Source organism: Macrobrachium nipponense, chromosome 22 (genome assembly GCF_015104395.2).
Source record: "Macrobrachium nipponense isolate FS-2020 chromosome 22, ASM1510439v2, whole genome shotgun sequence".
In the NCBI taxonomy this organism is placed as follows: Eukaryota; Metazoa; Arthropoda; class Malacostraca; order Decapoda; family Palaemonidae; genus Macrobrachium; species Macrobrachium nipponense.
Window position 1 is genome coordinate 2,704,555 of NC_087213.1, and position 20,000 is coordinate 2,724,554.

Genomic DNA, 20,000 nt, shown 5'->3' on the forward strand with positions numbered 1-20,000 from the left:
CCTTGTGGAACATATGTTTTATTACAGGATCAAAAGAAAATAATCCTGGGCTTAGATTGGAATTATTCTCCCAGGTCAACCGAATTATATGAGATTCCAACAAGTTCTTGGAAATTGTTTCATTACTTCGTAATATTACATTTCTTTGTATCTAATTTATTCTGTGGGACTTTTCACTTAGATGCCAAAATACAGCAATATTAGTCTGACATGTCCTTACTGAATATAAGTGTTGTTTTCATCTAGTATTTAATTATTTACTGGTCTAACCTAAGTCAAATATATCACAATCCGTACAAGGATCTTTGTATACAATTGCTATAAGAATGTTTTTTATATATTATATGAGAAGGATATATTTGTATTAAGCATTTTTTAAAAAGGGTTTACAGCTTCAAATCCCATAAAATGGGGCCAAAAAAAAAGTGTTTGGAGACAGTCTCTTTTTTTTTTTTTTTCCAATTTTCCATAGGTCTTTATGGCTTTATTGTAACAAAAATACATAATGTGGGAAGGCTAGCATAGATCTCTTACTAATTTTCTGCTGTTTTCGAATTCTTGCTAACCATGAAAATAATCTTGTCAGCGTATCGTACAGACCTCCGAGCGTCCAATTTAATTTGGCTTCAGAGTACCAGTGACGACAGGTGCCTCTAATTTAGTTTTGGAGTACCAGTGACGACACGTGCGTCAATTTGGCTCTAAAGTATCAGTGATGACAGGTGTGTCAAATTTGGCGCCAGTATTAGTGATGACAGGTGTGTCAAATTTGGCGCCAGAGTATCATCAGTAATGACAGATGCGTCAAATTTGGCTCTAAAGTATCAGTGATGACAGGTGGGTCTAATTTGGCGCCAAAGAATCAGTGATGACAGGTGTGTCAAATTTGATACCAGAGTATCATCAGTAATGACAGGTGTGTCAAATTTGGCTCCAAAGTACCTGTGATGACAGGTGTGTCAAATTTGGAACCAGAGTATCATCAGTAATGACAGGTGTGTCAAATTTGGCTCCAAAGTACCTGTGATGACAGGTGTGTCAAGTTTGGATCCAGAATATCAGTGATGACAGGCGTGTCAAATTTAGCTTTAAAGTACCAGTGGTAACGGGTATCTCAAATTTGGTTCAAGCGTATCTCTGTGTGTCTTAAATTTGGCTCTGAGGTAACTGTGATTACAAATTGCGTCCATTTGAAGTAGCCTTCCTTTTATACGAGGGGATTTATCTAGACAAGTTTAAAGAGATTTTTTTTTTTCCTGTTACTGGGAATCCGGCGCGCCAAGACCCAGAAACAGCTTGAACAACGGGCATAGACTTACGATCTCAAACAGGACCTTTCTTTGTGCCTGTTTAATAAATACTATTTTGAATCCTGCTCACACCCAGACAAATTCTTAGTTCCATTCATCTGAATGCCTCATTAAAACTAAATGGAAAGATATCCTCTCATTATATAAAACTGCATGAACAAAGTTTTTCCATTCCTAAGGCCAGCAATGAGGCTGATTTTAATCAAGAAAAATAAAAAAATTATAAGCTTGCCTTTCCTTGGAAATGAAGGTAACAGTAATTCTGATCAATATTTATTGATGTATGTAGCAAAGTACGTCAGTAGAATTCTTTCTTTAGCATAACCAATGTTTACATCTCGTTCTAACGTTATCTACTACGTTGTGTTCTTTTACAGGCGTGATGCTTTGGTACGCAGTCGTGGCGGTACTTTTGCTGGTGGGCAGCTGCCCAACGGGGGCAGAGGCTGGGGGGGCCATGGAAGACACCGTGAAGGACCTCTACGACGCCCCTTCGGAACGCCAGGCGCGATTCTTCCTCAACTACGACAAAGCGGCGGCCTTCAACACTTCCGTCGCCTTCACGATTCCTCTCTTCTCCTTCACGCTGCCCGGTGCCAGCGACACCTCGGCGGCGGGCATGGACCTCCAGGCCTTCGGCGCCCTGGCATTCGTCGCCCTCTTCCTGCTGGGCGGCCTGGGCGTGGCCATCTACACGACCACCCAGGCCGGAGCCTTCGAAGGGAGGGACTTCGGCTCCTCGAGAGGGGAGACGAGCTATCAGGAGTCCTTATTAACTATTCTAGTGACGGAGTCCTTAGCGGGACTCCCCAACGTCGTGGACACGGAGAGTTGTGCTCAATTAGCTGTATGCGGAGCTCACGCGGATCCCTCTAAATACGGCCTCCTGGCATGGCCTGTCAGGTTCCTCGTTCCGTAAGTACCCAGTCCTCTATTTTATCTCTCTTTTTTTTGTATTTCTTTTTTATTTTTTTTATTTTTACTCCCCTTCGTCAGTCTGAGTGGCGGAATGCGCTGGACAAGCAAAGATTATCATAAAATAACTGTCATTTTTTTTTCAAAGGAAATTACACGAGAATATTTAGCCCCAACGCAATGGTTGTAATATATTTCACGCTAATATCGGCTTTGTTACGTAAAGGAGGTTAGATCAATTGATCATGCACGAAAAACTTGAACTTCTATACATATTTGTATATACAAACAAGTCTACATGTATATGCAAGCAGATTTACAACTGCAATTTACCTCAATAGTACAAACCAAAAACAACCCCACCTCCACCTTTTCCACGACTGGCAAACCAGCTAATTACAAGAAACAAATATACTCCACCCTCCCCTTCCTCCCACCCCCCTCTCCTCCCGCTATTAAAGTTGGATGATAATCCAGATGAACGGATGCAAGCAAACAGACTCCGGTCGTCAATGAACATCAATTGACGCGCGCTATCATTGATCGCTCTGATAGCCGTGTTTGGAATGAGTAGCTTCAAGGAATGCCCCCAATAAACTGTAACTTAAGACGTCGTCATAACTGAGACGACAGAAGTTCGGACAAGAATAGTTCTGGAGGTCATGAGAATCCGCCTCTTCGATTAATTTTCAAGGTTTTATTTTATAAAAATGAGGAGGCTTAATTTTTTTTAAAAACGAAGTTATCAAAAACGGGTTTTCTGCCAAAGTCGTGTCATAAGGGTTTGTTAGTAAAAGGTAATTTTCTATGAAGGTCCTGCCATTAGGGTTTGTTATTAGAAAAAGTAATTTTCTATGAAGGTCCTACCATAAGAGTTTGTTATTAGAAAAGGTAATTTTCTATGAAGGTCTTGTCATAAAGGTTTGTTTTTGAAAAAAGATCATTCTTCTATGAAAGTCCTGTCATACGGGTTCGTTTTCGAAAAAATATCATTCTTCTATGAAAGTCCTGTCATAAGGGTTTGTTACTAAAAATGGTAATATTCTATGAAGGTCCTGTCATAAGAGTTTGTTAGTAAAAAAAGGTCATTCTTCTATGAAGGTCCCGTCATAAGGGTTTGTTATTAAAAAATGCCATTCGTCTATGAAGGTCCTGTCATAAAAGATTGTTACTAACAAAATGTCACTCTTCTATGAAGGTCCTGTCATAAGGCTTGGTTATTTAAAAAAGAGAGGTCTTTCGTCTATCAAGGTCGTGTCCTAAGGGTTTGCTATTGTAAAGGATTATGTCTTGCAAAACGAAGTTACTAAAAAGGGCATTTTTTCTACGAAGGTCCTGCCATAAGTGTATATTATAAAATAATTATTATTTTTCAGAAAATGTAGTTATTGCAAAAGGTATCTTATCTATGAATGTCTTAATATATTTTCTAACCTCCTCTCATAAGGGTTTGCTATTATACACTGAGGATAATTTTTTATGAAGGAAGGTATCATAAAACAAACCCAAATAAGAAGTTATTTCTTGACAGTTAAAAAAGGTAATTCTTCGTAAAGAAAAAGATAGACAACGCCACTTGTCGGTAATTCTATAAAGTTCTTGTCATTCTTGTCATATGTGGAAAATGAACGCTATGTCATAACAAACAAATTTTCTGAGGGTTTTACTAGAAAAAAAAAACACTATTTCTAGAGAATGGAAGTCCTTGTAAAATATCTTATTATAAAGCAGAACAAAAAACGGTTATCTTGCTAACATAAAATTCTAAGAATTATCATAATACAAAGCCAATCCGTTATTTCCAGAAAATGGAAGTCTTTGTAAAAAATCTTATTGTAAAGAAAAACAAAACAAAATATTATGTCGTTAACATAAAACTCTAAGAATGATCCAACCACAAAGTCAATAGAATCGAATTATTTCCTCTCACGAGGAAAACAAACCTATTTGGAAACATGCAAATCAGGTCCGGCCCAGAAATGTCTTCGAAGCATTACACCAGTGAACTTTCACCGCTTGATAAAGATCGCACGGAGAATCTAATAACTGTACGAGAGAGAGAGAGAGAGAGAGAGAGAGAGAGAGAGAGAGAGAGGATTCTTATCTATGAGAATGTTGCTTAGTCATATATATAATATTCTCAGAGAAGTGAAATGTTTCTTTAGGAACACATATTCTCTCTCTCTCTCTCTCTCTCTCTCTCTCTCTCTCTCTCTCTCTCTCTCTCTCTCTCTCTCTCGTGTTTTTGTTTTGGATATTCTGGCTAACAATAAAGCACTTGCTATATAAGAAGCAGGGTCAAATTTTCCTATCCCCTTTTCATCATTCTGACAAGTAAATTTCTTGTTATAATGACTCTCTCTCTATCTATCTGTCTTATTCTCGGGACATAGTAGAGTTATCTGACACTGACCGCCTTTTCTGAGTAGAATATTTGTGTGTAAAACATTTATTAAAGATGATGAAAAAACGAAAATACACGAACATCTAAATAATGTAGACAACGGAGAACAAAAAGTTAAATTACTTAGTTAAGGTCGAAAGCTCCTGTTGCTAAATTCACCCAGTTAAACTCGGTTTTACTATACAGTGGCCTTTTTCTTAGCAATTCAGGACAAACACGAAGAATATGTTTTCATTACTGGTCTAAATAACATTATCCTCTACCAGGGATAGCCAACAATAAAAGGAGCATTTTATTTTATTTATTTATTCCATTTGATTTATCTTATGTTATTTTTTGAGCTAACGGTAGCTGTCCGACTGGCGAAAGCGAATATTTACGCTCAGCTAAAAGAAAATGAGAGAGAGAGAGAGTATAGGTCAAAGCCTAAATTCGCCGTGTTAAAGCCCATCCAACTTCTCAAATAATTAGATTTCCATTTAGGATTTCTTTCTGCCTTCCAGTTTGCTCACATATTAGAAGGTAGGAAAGAATCCCAAATAAAAATCTAAATGTTTTCCTTTCACCTTCACTTTTCTCGCGCTTTGGGTCGATTTTGTCTATATCTTGTTGCGCATCTTTCAACAAGCAAAACAACAGCTCATTCAATACAACACACAAGAACACGCCTCATTTCTACAAGTAATGTTTAACGAAATCATTTAATTTAAAACGAAAAACGAGCACGCATCAAATTTCTACAACCACTGTTTAGCGAAAGCAACATCTCATTTAATACAATAAACAAGCACACACTTAACTTCTCCAAGTACCGTTTTACATAAAAAAAAAAAGCTTTAAGCAATCTTCATGAATAAAACAAACAAGCACAAACCAAATTTTTGCAAGTAACGATTAACGAAAACGTCTCATTTAATATGAAAATCAAACACCACCAAATCCAAGGGTACGAAAAGGCACAAAGTGCCCTGTAACCCGAAGGCACAAACAAGCACGTGCCTCCCCGCCTAATGAAATTACACGTCCTCACCTCATGATATGGTTTTACCTCGTTCAAATTCTCGGGCAGTCACGACTTTGCCTTCGGGGGCGGTCATGCACAGGCCCAATGCTTTCGAAAGCAATCTGCATGAATAAGAGACTGACGGGTGGTGGGATTCGCGATGGAGATATACCGTTTAAAGTTTAAAGATAGTCATCACGGCCTTTTCCTGAAAGGTGGAACTTAAAAAGATCTGGACCAGAGGTCATGCAGTGGGACCTACGATGGGGTCATATAGCGCTGAAAGAGAAATTGCAGGTACAAAGGTTTATCTTAAAAAGTAACAGGAGGAAAACCTCGCGGTTGCAATATGAAACTATTATTATTGACAATCAAAAGCCACAGTAGTGTTAAAAAGTATTATTGCACAATGATAAAAAATATACAAGGAGAGACTTTCGAATACTGCTCCGTGTCCCTCTTCAATTCTACTGAAGAAGGATACGAAGCAGTATCCGAAAGTCTCTCCTTGTATTTTTTACCATTGTACAATAATATATTTTAACACTACTGTGGCTTTTGATTATCAATATTATAGCCTCGTTACCGAGGTTCCTTAGTTCATTATTATTATTATTATTATTATTATTATTATTATTATTATTATTATTTATTATTATTATTATTCATATGGAGCAAGCCCACACAGGCCCCTGACTTGAAATTCCCGCTCCTAAAGAATGTTATGGTGTTCATTTGAAAGAAGTAGCGGAAAGTAATGGGAAATTCAGAAAGGAGTCCATTATTAAACATTTTTTTATCCTATTCCTATTACAATTTTTTTTGGGGGGTGTGAGAAATGACGTTCTCCCTCGTTCCTTTTCTTATGCATCTTTCTACTTTCGCTGGAAAATCCATTCCTAATTGATCATCATGTTTTATAAGAAAAATTAGAAAACTTATATTCTCCCTCTCATTCCTCTCATACGATCTTTGATTGTAGCGGAAAAGCGTGTTTGCTATTAATAATTTCTTTCTCTTTTCTATATACTGCACGAATACAACGCTCTTTCTTCTTTCTATTTCTATTTCTATGAGAAAGAAAGCCTTCTCCTCTCCCTTCCTTCTGTTTCTTTTGACTTTCGCTGAAAAGCACTCTCCTATTGTTCATTTCATTTTGCTGTTTGTTTACTGTACGAATACAACGCTTCTGCTTCTTTCTATCTCTATTTCTAGGAAAAAGAAGCCTTCTCTTCTCCCTGTCTTCTGTTTTTTTTTTTTACTTTCGTTGAAAAGTACACATAACGGCTCTTGGCAATGACGCCTCATGGTCTTTGTGAGTAATTAGTGATAATCTTGGAAGATAACAATCGGATTCCTTGGAGATTAGCAAAAGAAGCAACAAAAAGAAAAGATGATAAAGGAAGTTTAAAAAATAAGTTCACAAAGAAAATGCAAAGTGATCATTAAGCACTGTTCCTCGTTGCTAATTCTATGTGTGTGTGTGTGTGTGTGTGTGTGTGTGTGTGAGAGAGAGGAGAGAGAGAGAGAGAGAGAGAGAGAGAGATAGGAGAGAGAGGAGAGATACGTCATCTCTCATCAATATATATATATATATATATATATATATATATATATATATATATATATAATGTGTGTGTGTGTGTGTATTATATATATAGTATATAACTATATATATATAAATTATAATATATAAATATATATCTATATATATATTATATATATATATATATATAAAATATATAAAATATATATAAATATATATATATATATATATCATATATAAATAAATATATAGATATATATAAACACACACACCACACACACACACACACACACACAAATATATATATATATATATTATAGATATATATATATATATATATATATATATATATATTATATATATATAAACACACACACACACACACACACACACATATTATTATATATACATTACATATGTGTGTGTATGTATGTGCATAAAAGTTAGTTTACCTTGAAAGCTCTTGATACTGAAAATAACTGCGCACGATCTATACATGAAGACATCCAAAAGGAATAAGTAGAAAATATTTAATGTAAGTAGCCAAAAAACGATGGATATAAATAAAAATAAAGGTTACCTAGAATAAACAGATACAATCGAAGCCATTCTAACCATCAGTCGAGAGAGTCTGGTAAATCTGGCTACCTACGGTTGTTGCTGTTGCTGTTGGAGGTTCTTAGATATTCATCTGGGCGTCAGTAAGAACTACACTCGGTATTCGTCAGCCATTACGTAACAAGGGTCTGTTGACCATATGGAGAGCAGTAGTGCGCAGACTCCTTGAATAACGGCAGTTCAACCCCTTGTTTTCAGATTACGCTCGCCCTCTGCAGAATAATAATGCATGGAAAATATTTAAAAAAATAAAAAAAACCTGACCGTAGGCCACGTGAACGCTGCAGGATAATAATGCATGACGAGTATTTCCTAAAAGAAAAAAAACTGACTGTAGCTCATGTGAACACTGAAGAATAATTATTTACTATGAATATTTCCTAAGAAAATGACTGGCACTGATTTGAACTGATGTAGATCAAAAGAAATGAACTACAAACTCTCAAAAGGTTTTGTCCCTAAATCGAGATTTGAATTTTTCCTGAATATTTCTTCCTAGCTATAGTCTGATATTTCGGCGGGGCTTTCGCTGAACTTACAAAGTTGTTGCTCTTTTTTTTTGTTATTACGTGCTTATTTACTGTTCTATTTTGATAATTTTTTTTGTGCATGTTCCAGGTGGATATACTAACATTCTGTCAGACCGAATTTCTATTCAAGACTGTAGTTTCTCACCAATCACCAAATAACCTTCAGTACGAGGGGCCGGAAATTTCCGTTTTTTCACATTTTTTTTCATAAAATCATTAATTTTCCCTGTAGGATGATAAAACTCACAGGGAATATGCATTATTATAATGCTAATAATGCCTGAAAATTTCATTAGCCTGTCTTGATTAGTGTATTTTTGGCAAATATTTTTTACGATCGGCACCCCCCAAAGTGGAGCCTACCCTTAAGGAATAACTACATAAGGACACTAAATTATTTGAATCGCTCAACACATAACGGGAAAAGTATTCACGGATACTGATAGTCCTTTGGGAAACAATATATCCATTTGTAATACCTTAAATTAAAGGGAAAATATTTAAGGACACTGCACGTTATTAGAATTACACAGTACATTAATAGGAAAACATCTTAAGATACTGATGGTCCTTTAGGAGACAAAAGCCATTTGTAAGACTTTAAATCAGAGGACTAATGCTTAAAGACACTGCAAATTATTTGAATCATCAAATAAATATAAGGAAAAGTGTCTGCGAATGTTGATGGTCCTTGGAATGGCTTAGTATTTTAAGGACTTCTTACTCTTATGAGGAGTCTCGAGGCCATCTGAACGTCAAAAAATTCAAAAGAATATTCAGGGACACTTCTGGTAGAATCAGCATTATACATTTTGGGGGAAAAGAACAAAGGACATTGCTGATCATCTGAACATTTGAAGCATTGAAACACTCGTAAATCAAAAGAATAGAGCCGCAGAATCAGTTGTTCATTTGAAACACCACGAATTTTTAGGAAACTGACCCGGATGTCTCATGCAAAACGGAGAAATTTTTTGTAGGAAAATATCTTTAAAGAATTTTTCAATACTGGGGAGTGGAAGATCCCAGGAGTTCATTTGGTTACAAGCAAGGCAAATTGCTCCAGGGAGGAGAGAGGAGGTTGCGAAGAGAATGAGAGGAGAGGAGAAGATGATGAGAGATAGGATTGAGAGAGAGAGAGAGAGAGAGAGAGAGAGAGAGAGAGAGAGAGAGAGAGAGAGAGAGAGAATTATTTATATATATATACACTCATATATATATAATTTTTTTCATTCAGTACTTTAGTGCAACATCAAAAGAAATTACATCCATCCAGAGTAAAATACCAACTCATTAACCAATATTCCACGTATACAGTATTCTTAATCCTCCATATTTCCCAAAGAATGTTCCCTTCTATACCTTATCAAGAAAACTTACACGAGAAAAAAAAAACACAAAGACACGAAAGCCCACACCTGCAGACGAGGTGTATCTACATACGTAGATACACAGAGCATCGGGGTATGGAAGCCCCGCTGTGAATTCCAAATGAGATTACAGTCTGCTATGGCGCCCCCTTACTTGCAGTTGGTATGCTTATCCTAGTTGTTGGCAACTAGGGAGAATCAAATAACATGCCAGTGCCTCTTGGCTTGTTACTGATACTGAACATAAATCCGCGTCTATGGGACAATGATCTCTCTCGCTCGCTCTCTCTCTCTCTCTCTCTCTCTCTCTCGTTGCTTACGGCCTTCTGTTGGTACCAATGAATACCAGCTACCAGGTGTCTAGTATAGCTAGAAGAAAGACGAAAACGGGTAAAAATAACAGGGGAAAAAAAACAAGAAAGCATCGGTGGCATCAGAGTCCCGACATCTACATGGGAAACTCGACAAACGAACAAGTAACAAAGATATAAGAGGTTCCATAGATTAACTCTAATGGGTAGAGGAAAAAAAAAAACTTGGTCCTGTCCATCTTTCTTAATAATGGCGATTAGCACAGAACTGGTCGCCGAAAGTAGCCTTAGAAAGAGGGAACCGACAAAAGGCCACTGTTTTTTTATTCTTTCTTTCTTTTCGTCTTTCAAAGGATGATCGATTTCCTTTGAGAGTTATAATTGGCGAAAAGCGCCTTTCATTGTATCCAGTCGTGCCAGAACGTCTACCTGACAAACGAGAGGCATTTTTGACGAACTGAAAAGTTTTTAATCCCTGAAAACCAGACTCTATGGTTACCGGAATGTCGACTTGCTATGTGTTCTTAGGACTCGTCATGAGATTGGTATCTCGCAGATGCTGCGTGTTTGAGGCTAAGGGTCCAATACAGAGGGCCCTCCTCTCATTTATATGTCATTCCCAGCCACGTGACTCGTCTCTTAAATCAATGCTCGTCTCTTTAGTCAATACTGCCACCTTGTGTCTCCGGCGGGGCGCGGAACACTGGTGTTGAAGGTCATGAAGCATTACCACGACTGTAGTCAAATTGCCTATTCAGGTCGTTCCTTTTGTCCCTCTCTATAGCAGCACAACCGCTTTGACCGGACTTTGTCTTGGTGTAAATTCCTCCCACTTTTTTTTTTTTAATGAAAAAAAAAAAACTCGATAATCTTTTACGGTGAACTACTGCACTAACCTGCTAATGACTTCGGACAACATCGATCGGAGAGAATCCCTCGAGCAGCCCCGTGAGAAGCTTGAAGTCGGACTTGGTGCTCTGATTAACAAAAACAAAAATAGTAAAACGTTTCAGCTGTTGCAGATGTTTACTGCCAACTCCAGAAAAACAAACACACCAACACTACTATGAAGAAAATTCTTTCTAACCCTTAGCATTTTTATGTCTATGTTTAACACTCCACTACATCTTTGATTTTGCTCAAAATAACGCCAAGATGTGTTTAACTTCTATGCTCATTTTTAATGCACTTCAGCATGTGTGCCTTTCATTATGCGAGAGTATGCTGTATGGTATTAGTACGCCTCACATCCAAAGCTAGAAGGGGATGGGGTTGATTACCTGGTTTTTTAGGTATACACATCCTGCTTTTAGCCACTAGGACTTCCAGTGAACTTTTTTGTTCCCTCAATCATAATATTTTGCTCTCGTTACTAAGCATATGGTATCTTGAATACTAATGAAGTATTTGTTTTTAAAGCCTCAGGTCATTAAGTTTGCAAGAAATTGAAGCCAGCGACCATCACACGTACCACTGCCATACCTTTGCGTTTTTCAGTCAGTGGCAAAGCCTCCAGAATGCCAACATCTAAGGATCTTTTGCTTTTGAATTAGTAAGCAAGTCATACAGAGCTAAAACGTGCTTATTGTTCAGGTTCGTCGTTAAGATTCAATCTTGCTTTTGTATCTCGTTATGCGAACATCCCTAATGAGCTCGTATTTGTACTACAGGAGAAGCAGGGAGCGAGTTATGGGGCAATAATAATGATAACGATTATGACCTGTGCAACCAAATATCTCACTTCACAAATAAGAATCAAATGAGATGTGTTAAAGACGTCTGAAGCAGTAAATATGATATGACTTGTAGTGACCATCTCCGAAGCTTCAAAAGCTATAGAAAAACATGTATAAGCAATGCAAGCGACGCGTAAATAAATAAATAAATAAAGAACAAGGGAAAGGAGATTATGAGCAGTGTTGCCGCGAAGTCCGCACATCACCGAGAAACTACCTCCGCACCGGGAGGTGTAGTGTTAATTGCCAAGGCCAAGCAATGTTATTTTGCTACACTAACTAGACGAAATAGTCACCCTGGTTATATCATATTAACCGTATCTTTACCGGTATATGAGTTGGGTTTACTAATTAAACCTTTTTAGTTAGATTTTCCCCTTTCCGAAATTCAGTTGCCTCATGTCTTTTGAAACATTACGTAACTTTAAATGATAGTAAAATTTAGAATCGAACGAGATACGCGGGCAGTGTTCAGTCTTGAAGCTGATTTATTACATTCGAGATATATATATATATATATATATATATATAGATATATAATCGTTTTATAGTTGATTGTTATATATGATTTGATGCGTAAATTAGGCTACAAAGTGAACACGGGCAAGTTCATTTATTCATAAACTTTTCAGCAAAAAGTGGGAAGTTACAAAAAGAAAAAAAAACTGCACTGAGATGTATTTCCTTACTAGAAACGGTTGCTTTTCATTCATTTCTTTGCGTTCCCCAAAGAGTAAGTTGACAAGCTCAATAAATCCTTCGATATTTATAAGTAGTTTATTCTTACTTTTCTTTTTTAGGCCACATTTGTGACTTTAGATAATATGCTGTATGTTAAATCAAAACGTTTGCTGAAGTAATAACGATAATAAACAACCTAATACATAACATAGGTCTAGGCTTAAAATCAATGTCATAAGCGTTGCAAACTGATAAAAACGATATGAAACATGTAGGTCTATATGCCACTTTTTATGATCCGGAGATTTTGAAAAGAGATATTTCCCCAAGAGAATGGACAGCATATTATGCATGTTTTATGGCATACATATGGTAATCCTAAGCCAAATAATTGCCCTATTCAGGGCTATGCGTTTCAAAAATTTGGAAAAGAGCACATCATAATTGGTCATTCTTCTATCAATAAGCTACATTAATATAAAGAAAATCCACAATTATAATACACCACTTCCTAGCATACTAATATCGAAACTTATTCGGTTATAATCAATTAAATTACTTCTACTAATGCAATTGCCTAATACTACATGTTTGCAGTTGTTTTCTAAAAAAAAATAAATAAATAAAAACTCATTAAACATGACTAAGTTTACAATAATGTAAGTCAGTTTTCACCCTAAGATTAATTAACAAATTAACCAAATTCTACTAACCTATATATATATTTACAAAGGCAAATTGAAGATTGCTGGACCTAAAGAATGAATGCATTGTAAGACATCACGTTTGGGTTACGCGTCATCTGTTGTCAAAATCGGTTCGCATGATCATATTATCTGATATTGGCGCGTGAACACTCGATACTAGTGAAAATGGTTCATTTTTCAAAAATATTAGTATTTTCAAAAATATTATATAATTTCAATCATTTTTATTAATGGAAAAAAGTTTTTAAAGCATAAATATATTTATGCGGACCTACAGCGCCGCATACGTGAGGAGTGCAGACCTCAGCTCTGCATTCAATGATTCCCCCTCGAATCTTCTCCGCACTTTTGGTAGTTTCTCCGCGCTTTGGCAACACTGATTATGAGCTACTCTAACATTTCATGTAGAGAAAACTAAATACCAAAAACTCCGCCGATTGTCGCAAAGAATGCAAACTCAGTGATCAACTGCGTAAACAACACCAAGTAAAAATACCACTTGATTAACATGTACGCAGGCGATGTCCTCTTGTTCATATTCTGCAGGATGCCTGAGCGTCTCGGCTACTGAAATTTAATCAATACCACAGAGGCAATGACCTCGAGGCCATATCTTTTTGAACTTGTCTCCGACAAATTAAGGTTCTTTAAATTTGGGTGCTAAAGGGATTGGAGCTTTGCTGTCCTTACTTAGCACAGAAGAAGGGGACAAAAATGGAGATATGGATGTGTCTCCAGCATTGTTGTGATTTAAATCTTACTAGCAGTAATCTAAGGCTATCTGCTCTAATGTCAGTCAGTGCCTTTTCTGCATTTGGCGTTAAGGTCATACCTTGTCCCCCTGTACCAATTCTAAATTGTTCTTCCTGAAAAAAATATACAGAATACCCCTTTCCAATCTTTCTTTTCATTTCTCTGCATTGTGATTCACAGACAGCTAAGATCTCTACTCAATATCCTTTGAATTCATTTTATTCCTGTTCCATTTGATCCAGTTTGATTCATGGTTCCTAATTCCAGTTTCATACCTACAATTCATCCTTAGAATTCGTAAACGAGGAAATTCTAGGCAGCCCTATATTCCCGGGATCGAGAGGCATTTCCAAATTGTGCCCGTGGCTAAATACATAAAAGGGTAGCCAGTTCCCAGTAACTCGCAGTTCCTAGTTTCAAGGGTTAGTGAGCTTTACCCAAGGTCATCCACTAGGCGTGTAAAACTGAAGCCTGATCCGAAGGGAAAGTTTCCACTGTCTTTCGATCCAAAGGAAAATTTTGTACCAACCCTCGATCCAAAGGAAAATTTTATGTGGATTCTTGATCCGGAAGAAATTGTCTACCCTCGGTTGATTAGACTAACATTTTTCTACTGTTTGTCGCTCCAGGAGAATATTTTGTACCGTCTGTCCATCCAGAGGAAAATTTTCTACTGTCTCTCGATCCAAATAAAAATTAGTTCATCATCTCTCAGTCTAAAAGAAAATTTTCCGCAATCTCTTGATTGATCCGGAGGAAAATTTTCTTCCCTCTGATGATCAGGAGGAAAATTTATGCTATCTGTCCATCCAGAGGAAAATTGTGTACCGTCTCTCGATCCGAAGGAAAATTACTCAATCCTGAGAAAAATCTTCTGTGGGGTCTTGATCCAGAGGAAAATTTTCTACCCTCTGCTGATCAAGAGGAAAATTTTATACTGTCTGTTCACCCAGAGGAAATTCTTATCCATCTCTCAGCCCAAAATAAAATTTTCTTGTTTCTTGGTCCGGAGGAAAATGTTGAGCAGGAGGAAAACTTTCTACCATATCTCGACCCAAACGAAAATCTTTCACCTTTCTCAGCCCAAAAGCCAATTTTCCGCAGTCTGTAGATCTGGAGGAAAATTATCTACACTGTTAAGCATATCTTAGTTTTACCAGACCACTGAACTGATTAACAGCTTTCCTACGGTTGGCCCGAAGGATTAGATATTTCTACGTGGCTAAGAACCAATTGGTTACTTAGCAACGGGACCTACAGCCTATTGTTGGATCCGAACCACATCGAGAAATTAATTTCTATCACAAGACATACATTCCTCTGATTCCTTGTCGGCAGAGCGGGAAATCGAACCAGGCCCCTAAGACCGGTAATCGAGCATGTTACCTACTCGTTCAACGAGGAACTGTCGATCAGGAGGAAAATTTCCTACCCTATCGTCCATATGTTGTTCTGGACGAAAATATTCTGCTGGCCCTAGATTTTGAGGAGAATTTTCCATCATCTCTGTCCAAAGGAAATAGAAGCTTTTACGGTCTCTTGGTCCAGAGGAAAATTTTCTATAGGGAAATCTTGTCATGTCCCTTGAGGACAATTTTCTTCCAGAAGGAAAATTACACCGACTTCTCTTGTCTTAAAATCCAGGAGAAACTTCTGATCGCTAGAGAGAGAGAGAGAGAGAGAGAGAGAGAGAGAGAGAGATTTAGCGATTTTGAATCGTAAATTCTTACCTTGTCATTCAATTCATCTTGTTTATATGTGTAATACGGCTCTATTTATTAGTCCACAGGTCCACATCAAACCTTTTACCTCTTTCAACGTCACATTCAACCTTATCTAAGGTTTCAGGGTAGCACAAGGACCGTTTAATCTAAATGGCCCCTCCACCCCAATTACTTATAAATAACAACGCTGTCGTCTTACCAAACAATGGTGTCTTGAAATTTGTAATTCTACAAGTTCCAGTACAATGGAAGCTAGTTTCGGTTGGCTTCGTTCCCGTTCTATTTCTGTGGAATGGAATGGAACACTGAATTTAGGCCAGGGGCCCAAGTGCTGGAACCTATGAGATCATTCAGCGATGAGAGGGAAATTCAGAGTAAGAATGCTTTAAAAATGTAACATGAGGAAAATCTCGCAGTTTGCACCATGAAACCACTGTTAAGAGCGGGTGACAGAAATGGAGAATAAGATGGAAAGAAGTGAATATAAACGGAGGGATGGTAAAAGGGAGGAGAAAGGTTGCTGCTAAGAACCTTAAGTCATGTTTACAATGCACAGTGCGAGTTGCAATGACGGCAATACTACCATACGGGGATTCAACCGTTGGTGCATACGTCTTCGATTAGGTTGGCCTTATGGCAGCGCGTCCTCCTCCTCCTCCTGCAACGGCCCGTTATAATATGTCTCCAACAATAACCCATCTGATTCAAAGACAGCGCTCGTTTTGCTGTTGGGGTAATGTTTGATGACCGACGCGGCTGACCGCTGGTCACTTCATTAGTCTGCCATGAGGGCAGGCTCTCGCCTATAGGTATGGGTCCTGCGTCTCGGAAGATAACAGAGCAATACCTAATTTATATGACGTTGGCTGGCGCTTTTGTCGCGAACTTGTCTTCAGGGTAAAGACCTCGATACCATAAGAAAAACACCACTTGTTGTGATATCATAGGAATTGGGTTTTAAAAAGGTTTAAAAAAGACCACTCGTCCGACACGACACAAGTTTCGTTTTAAGGGTAAAGACCTCGATATCATAAGAAGATGACCCACTCGTTGTCACACGAGAGGAACTGGATTTTAAAGAATACGCGGTAAATTGCGTTTGAAAGATAGACATCGATTTCATAGGAAGAATACCACTGTCGTTATACGAGAACTATTATATTAAAGAAATCCAAAGACCTCGATTTCATATGAAAAGGACCACGACTTGCAGTGATAAGAGATCAATGGACACCGGAAATGCCCACGGGCTGCCTGAACGCCAAAGGTCTCGTCAGAAATTCAAAAAGCAGAGTTATGAAGAATGTTTTATTTATTATAGGTTAGATCTCTGTAATTCCTCCCACTGAGAAACTATATACGTCAGTGCTTTGGCCAAAAACGTACATTTCGCAATAATACTACGTGTATTGTTTATATATTGGTTTGTTTTTCTTTCTGCTATCTCGAGGCAAATGTTTTCAAAGGAGCCCGTCTATGTCCAGGTTATTCTACTATGTCGGCAAAGAGAGAGAGAGAGAGAGAGAGAGAGAGAGAGAGAGAGAGAGAGAGAGAGAGAGAGAGAGAGAGAGAGAGATTCAAATTGACGTCATAAAATTACTGTCATCATGAAAAGTGGGAAAGTTTTCCTCTGCCTTTGGATATATCTTATCTAAAACTATTATGCCCTGCACAAAAACACATAAAACATAAAATCTGTGCACTTGTGTGTGTCAGAGAGAGAGAGAGAGAGAGAGAGAGAGAGAGAGAGAATTATACATTCATGAGAAGCGATTGATTTGTACCCAGACTGGAATTCAAGAAGATGCTCCTGGATGTTGAAATCATCCAAAAAAAGAAAAAAGATACTCCCCTCATTAGACAGCGACTTATAAAAGCATTACATTTTCACCACGATTGAGTAGTAGTTTTAAAACTTCAAACCAGTCTAGCAACATTCATGCGAGGATAGTTTAGAGTAACCACTAATTTTGTGGTCTGTTTAGTTTTTAGTAATTAAGGATCATAAATTTTAAAACACAAAGTAAAACGCCGCGATTGTATTGAGAGCTATTGTGTCTTAAAATATATGTTGTTATTATTATTATTGTTATTATTATTATTATTTCTTTTTCTTTTTGGTCTATCACTGTCCTCTAATTCGACTGAGTGGTATTTAAAGTGTGGTGTTCCGGGTTGCATCCTGCCTCCTTAGGAGTCCATCACTTTTCTTACTATGTGCGACGTTTCTAGGATTACACTCTTCTGCATGAGTCCTGGAGCTACTTCAGCCTCTAGTTTTTCTAGATTCCTTTTCAGGGATCTTGGGATCGTGCCTAGTGTTCCTATGATTATGGGTACAATTTCCACTGGCATATCCCATATCCTTCTTATTTCTATTATCAAGTCTTGATACTTATCCATTTTTTCCCTTTCCTTCACTTCAACTCTGGTGTCGCATGGTATTGCGACATCAATGAGTGATACTTTCTTCTTGATTTTGTCAATCAACGTCACGTCTGGTCTAATTAAGCGTATCACCCTATCTGTTCTGATACCATAGTCCCAGAGGATCTTTGCCTGATCGTTTTCTATCACTCCTTCAGGTTGGTGCTCGTACCACTGCAAGTTAGCTGGTGTTATTATTATTATTATTATTATTATTATTATTATTATTATTATTATTATTATTATTATTATTATTATTATTATTATTATTTAAAAAATTAAACGTATTTACATAGGGCAAGCTCTCAGGGTCCACCACAACTGACCTGAAATTCAAGCTTCCATAGATATAGCGTTCATTGAAAAGAAGTTACAGAAGACATTAACTATTAGAAAAAGAAAATTAAAATTAACGAATCAATACATAAACATATAAAAATTTAAGTAAATTATCAAAATACAAGAAAAATCGTCTTCGGGTAACAATGCTTTGCATCTTTGCTTGAATTTTTCGAGTTCCAAAAGCATGCAAGCAGTTTCAATACTATTTCTTGCAAACAATACCCTCATGCATTACCCATCCTCTCTGTGCGCGAATGCTATAGAATCACCCTAGTATTCACAGATACCCTGCCATCCACACAGCATGTGAAGGCACTTGCCAAGTTGCCATCTACGGTTGGTATCTCTTTATGGATCTAAAGCTCCCGCTGCTGAGGGTCGTATATGCTTATCAAGGGCAGTCAACGCAGAGGTTAGCAATCTCAGTTTTACGAGGGAGGGTTTTAACTCTGACTGCTGGGCAGTTTCTCTTTCATTGCTGCAATTCCATGAGCTGTTAAACGGGCCAGTTCTTCAGTTAGAAAGCACGTCAGTGTCAGCTGAGAATGGCCGCTTGGCAAATATGAGGCTCCAATGGGGCAAATGGGTTTCCACTTCGCGAGGCTAACCATTTTGTATTGGTTTGCGCTTCTTTATGATTCTAACCATTTATTATTGATTTGCGCTTCTTTGTGATTCTAACAGCTTTGTATTGGTTTGCGCTTCTTTGTGATTCTAGCCATTTTGTATTGGTTTGCGCTTCTTTGTGATACTAACCATTTTGTATTGGTTTGCGCTTCTTTGTGATTCTAACCATTTTGTATTGGTTTGCGCTTCTTTGTGATTCTAACCATTTACTTTTGGTTTGCGCTTCTTTGTGACTCGTTAATTTTCTATTGGTTTGCGCTTCTTTGTGATTCTAACCACTAACAATTTTGTATTGGTTTGCGCTTCTTTGCGATTCTAACCACTAACAATTTTGTATTGGTTTGCGCTTCTTTGTGATTCTAACCACTAACAATTTTGTATTGGTTTGCGCTTCTTTGCGATTCTAACCATTTATTATAGGTTTACGCTTCTTTTAGACTAACAATTTTCTATTGGTTTGCGCTTCTTTGTGATTCTAACAATTTTTATTTGATTTCCACTTCGATGTGAGTTTACAATTTTGTATTGATTTCCCTTTCGTCGTGAGTCTAACAATTTTTTTTATTAATATTCACTTCTATACGAATCTAACAATTTTGTATTGGTTTTCACTTCTTTGTGATTCTAAAATTTTTTTACTGGCTACCACTTCTTTATGGGTTACAATTTTGTACTGATCTGTACTTCTTTGTGAGTCTAACAATTTTGTATTGATTTCCACTTCGTCGTGAGTCTAACAATTTTGTATTTGGTTTCCACTTCTTTATTTATTAATTTTCACTTCCTTATAGGTGTAACAATTTCCTATTGATTTCCAGTTCTTCGCGAGCCTAGCAATTTTTTATTCAAACTCACTTCTTTATGAGTCTAACAATTTTGTATTAATTTTCACTCCTAAAGTCTAACAATTTTGTATTAATTTTCACTCCTAAAGTCTAACAATTTTGTATTATTTTTCACTCCTCAAGTCTAACAATTACGTATACTTTTTCACTC

At 37.2% G+C, this 20,000-nt stretch overlaps 1 pseudogene; it reads left to right on the forward strand.

Annotated features, from left to right (window-relative positions):
- LOC135198443 (uncharacterized) overlaps positions 1-20,000 on the forward strand; it is a 157,582-nt pseudogene that overhangs the window by 73,769 nt on the left and 63,813 nt on the right.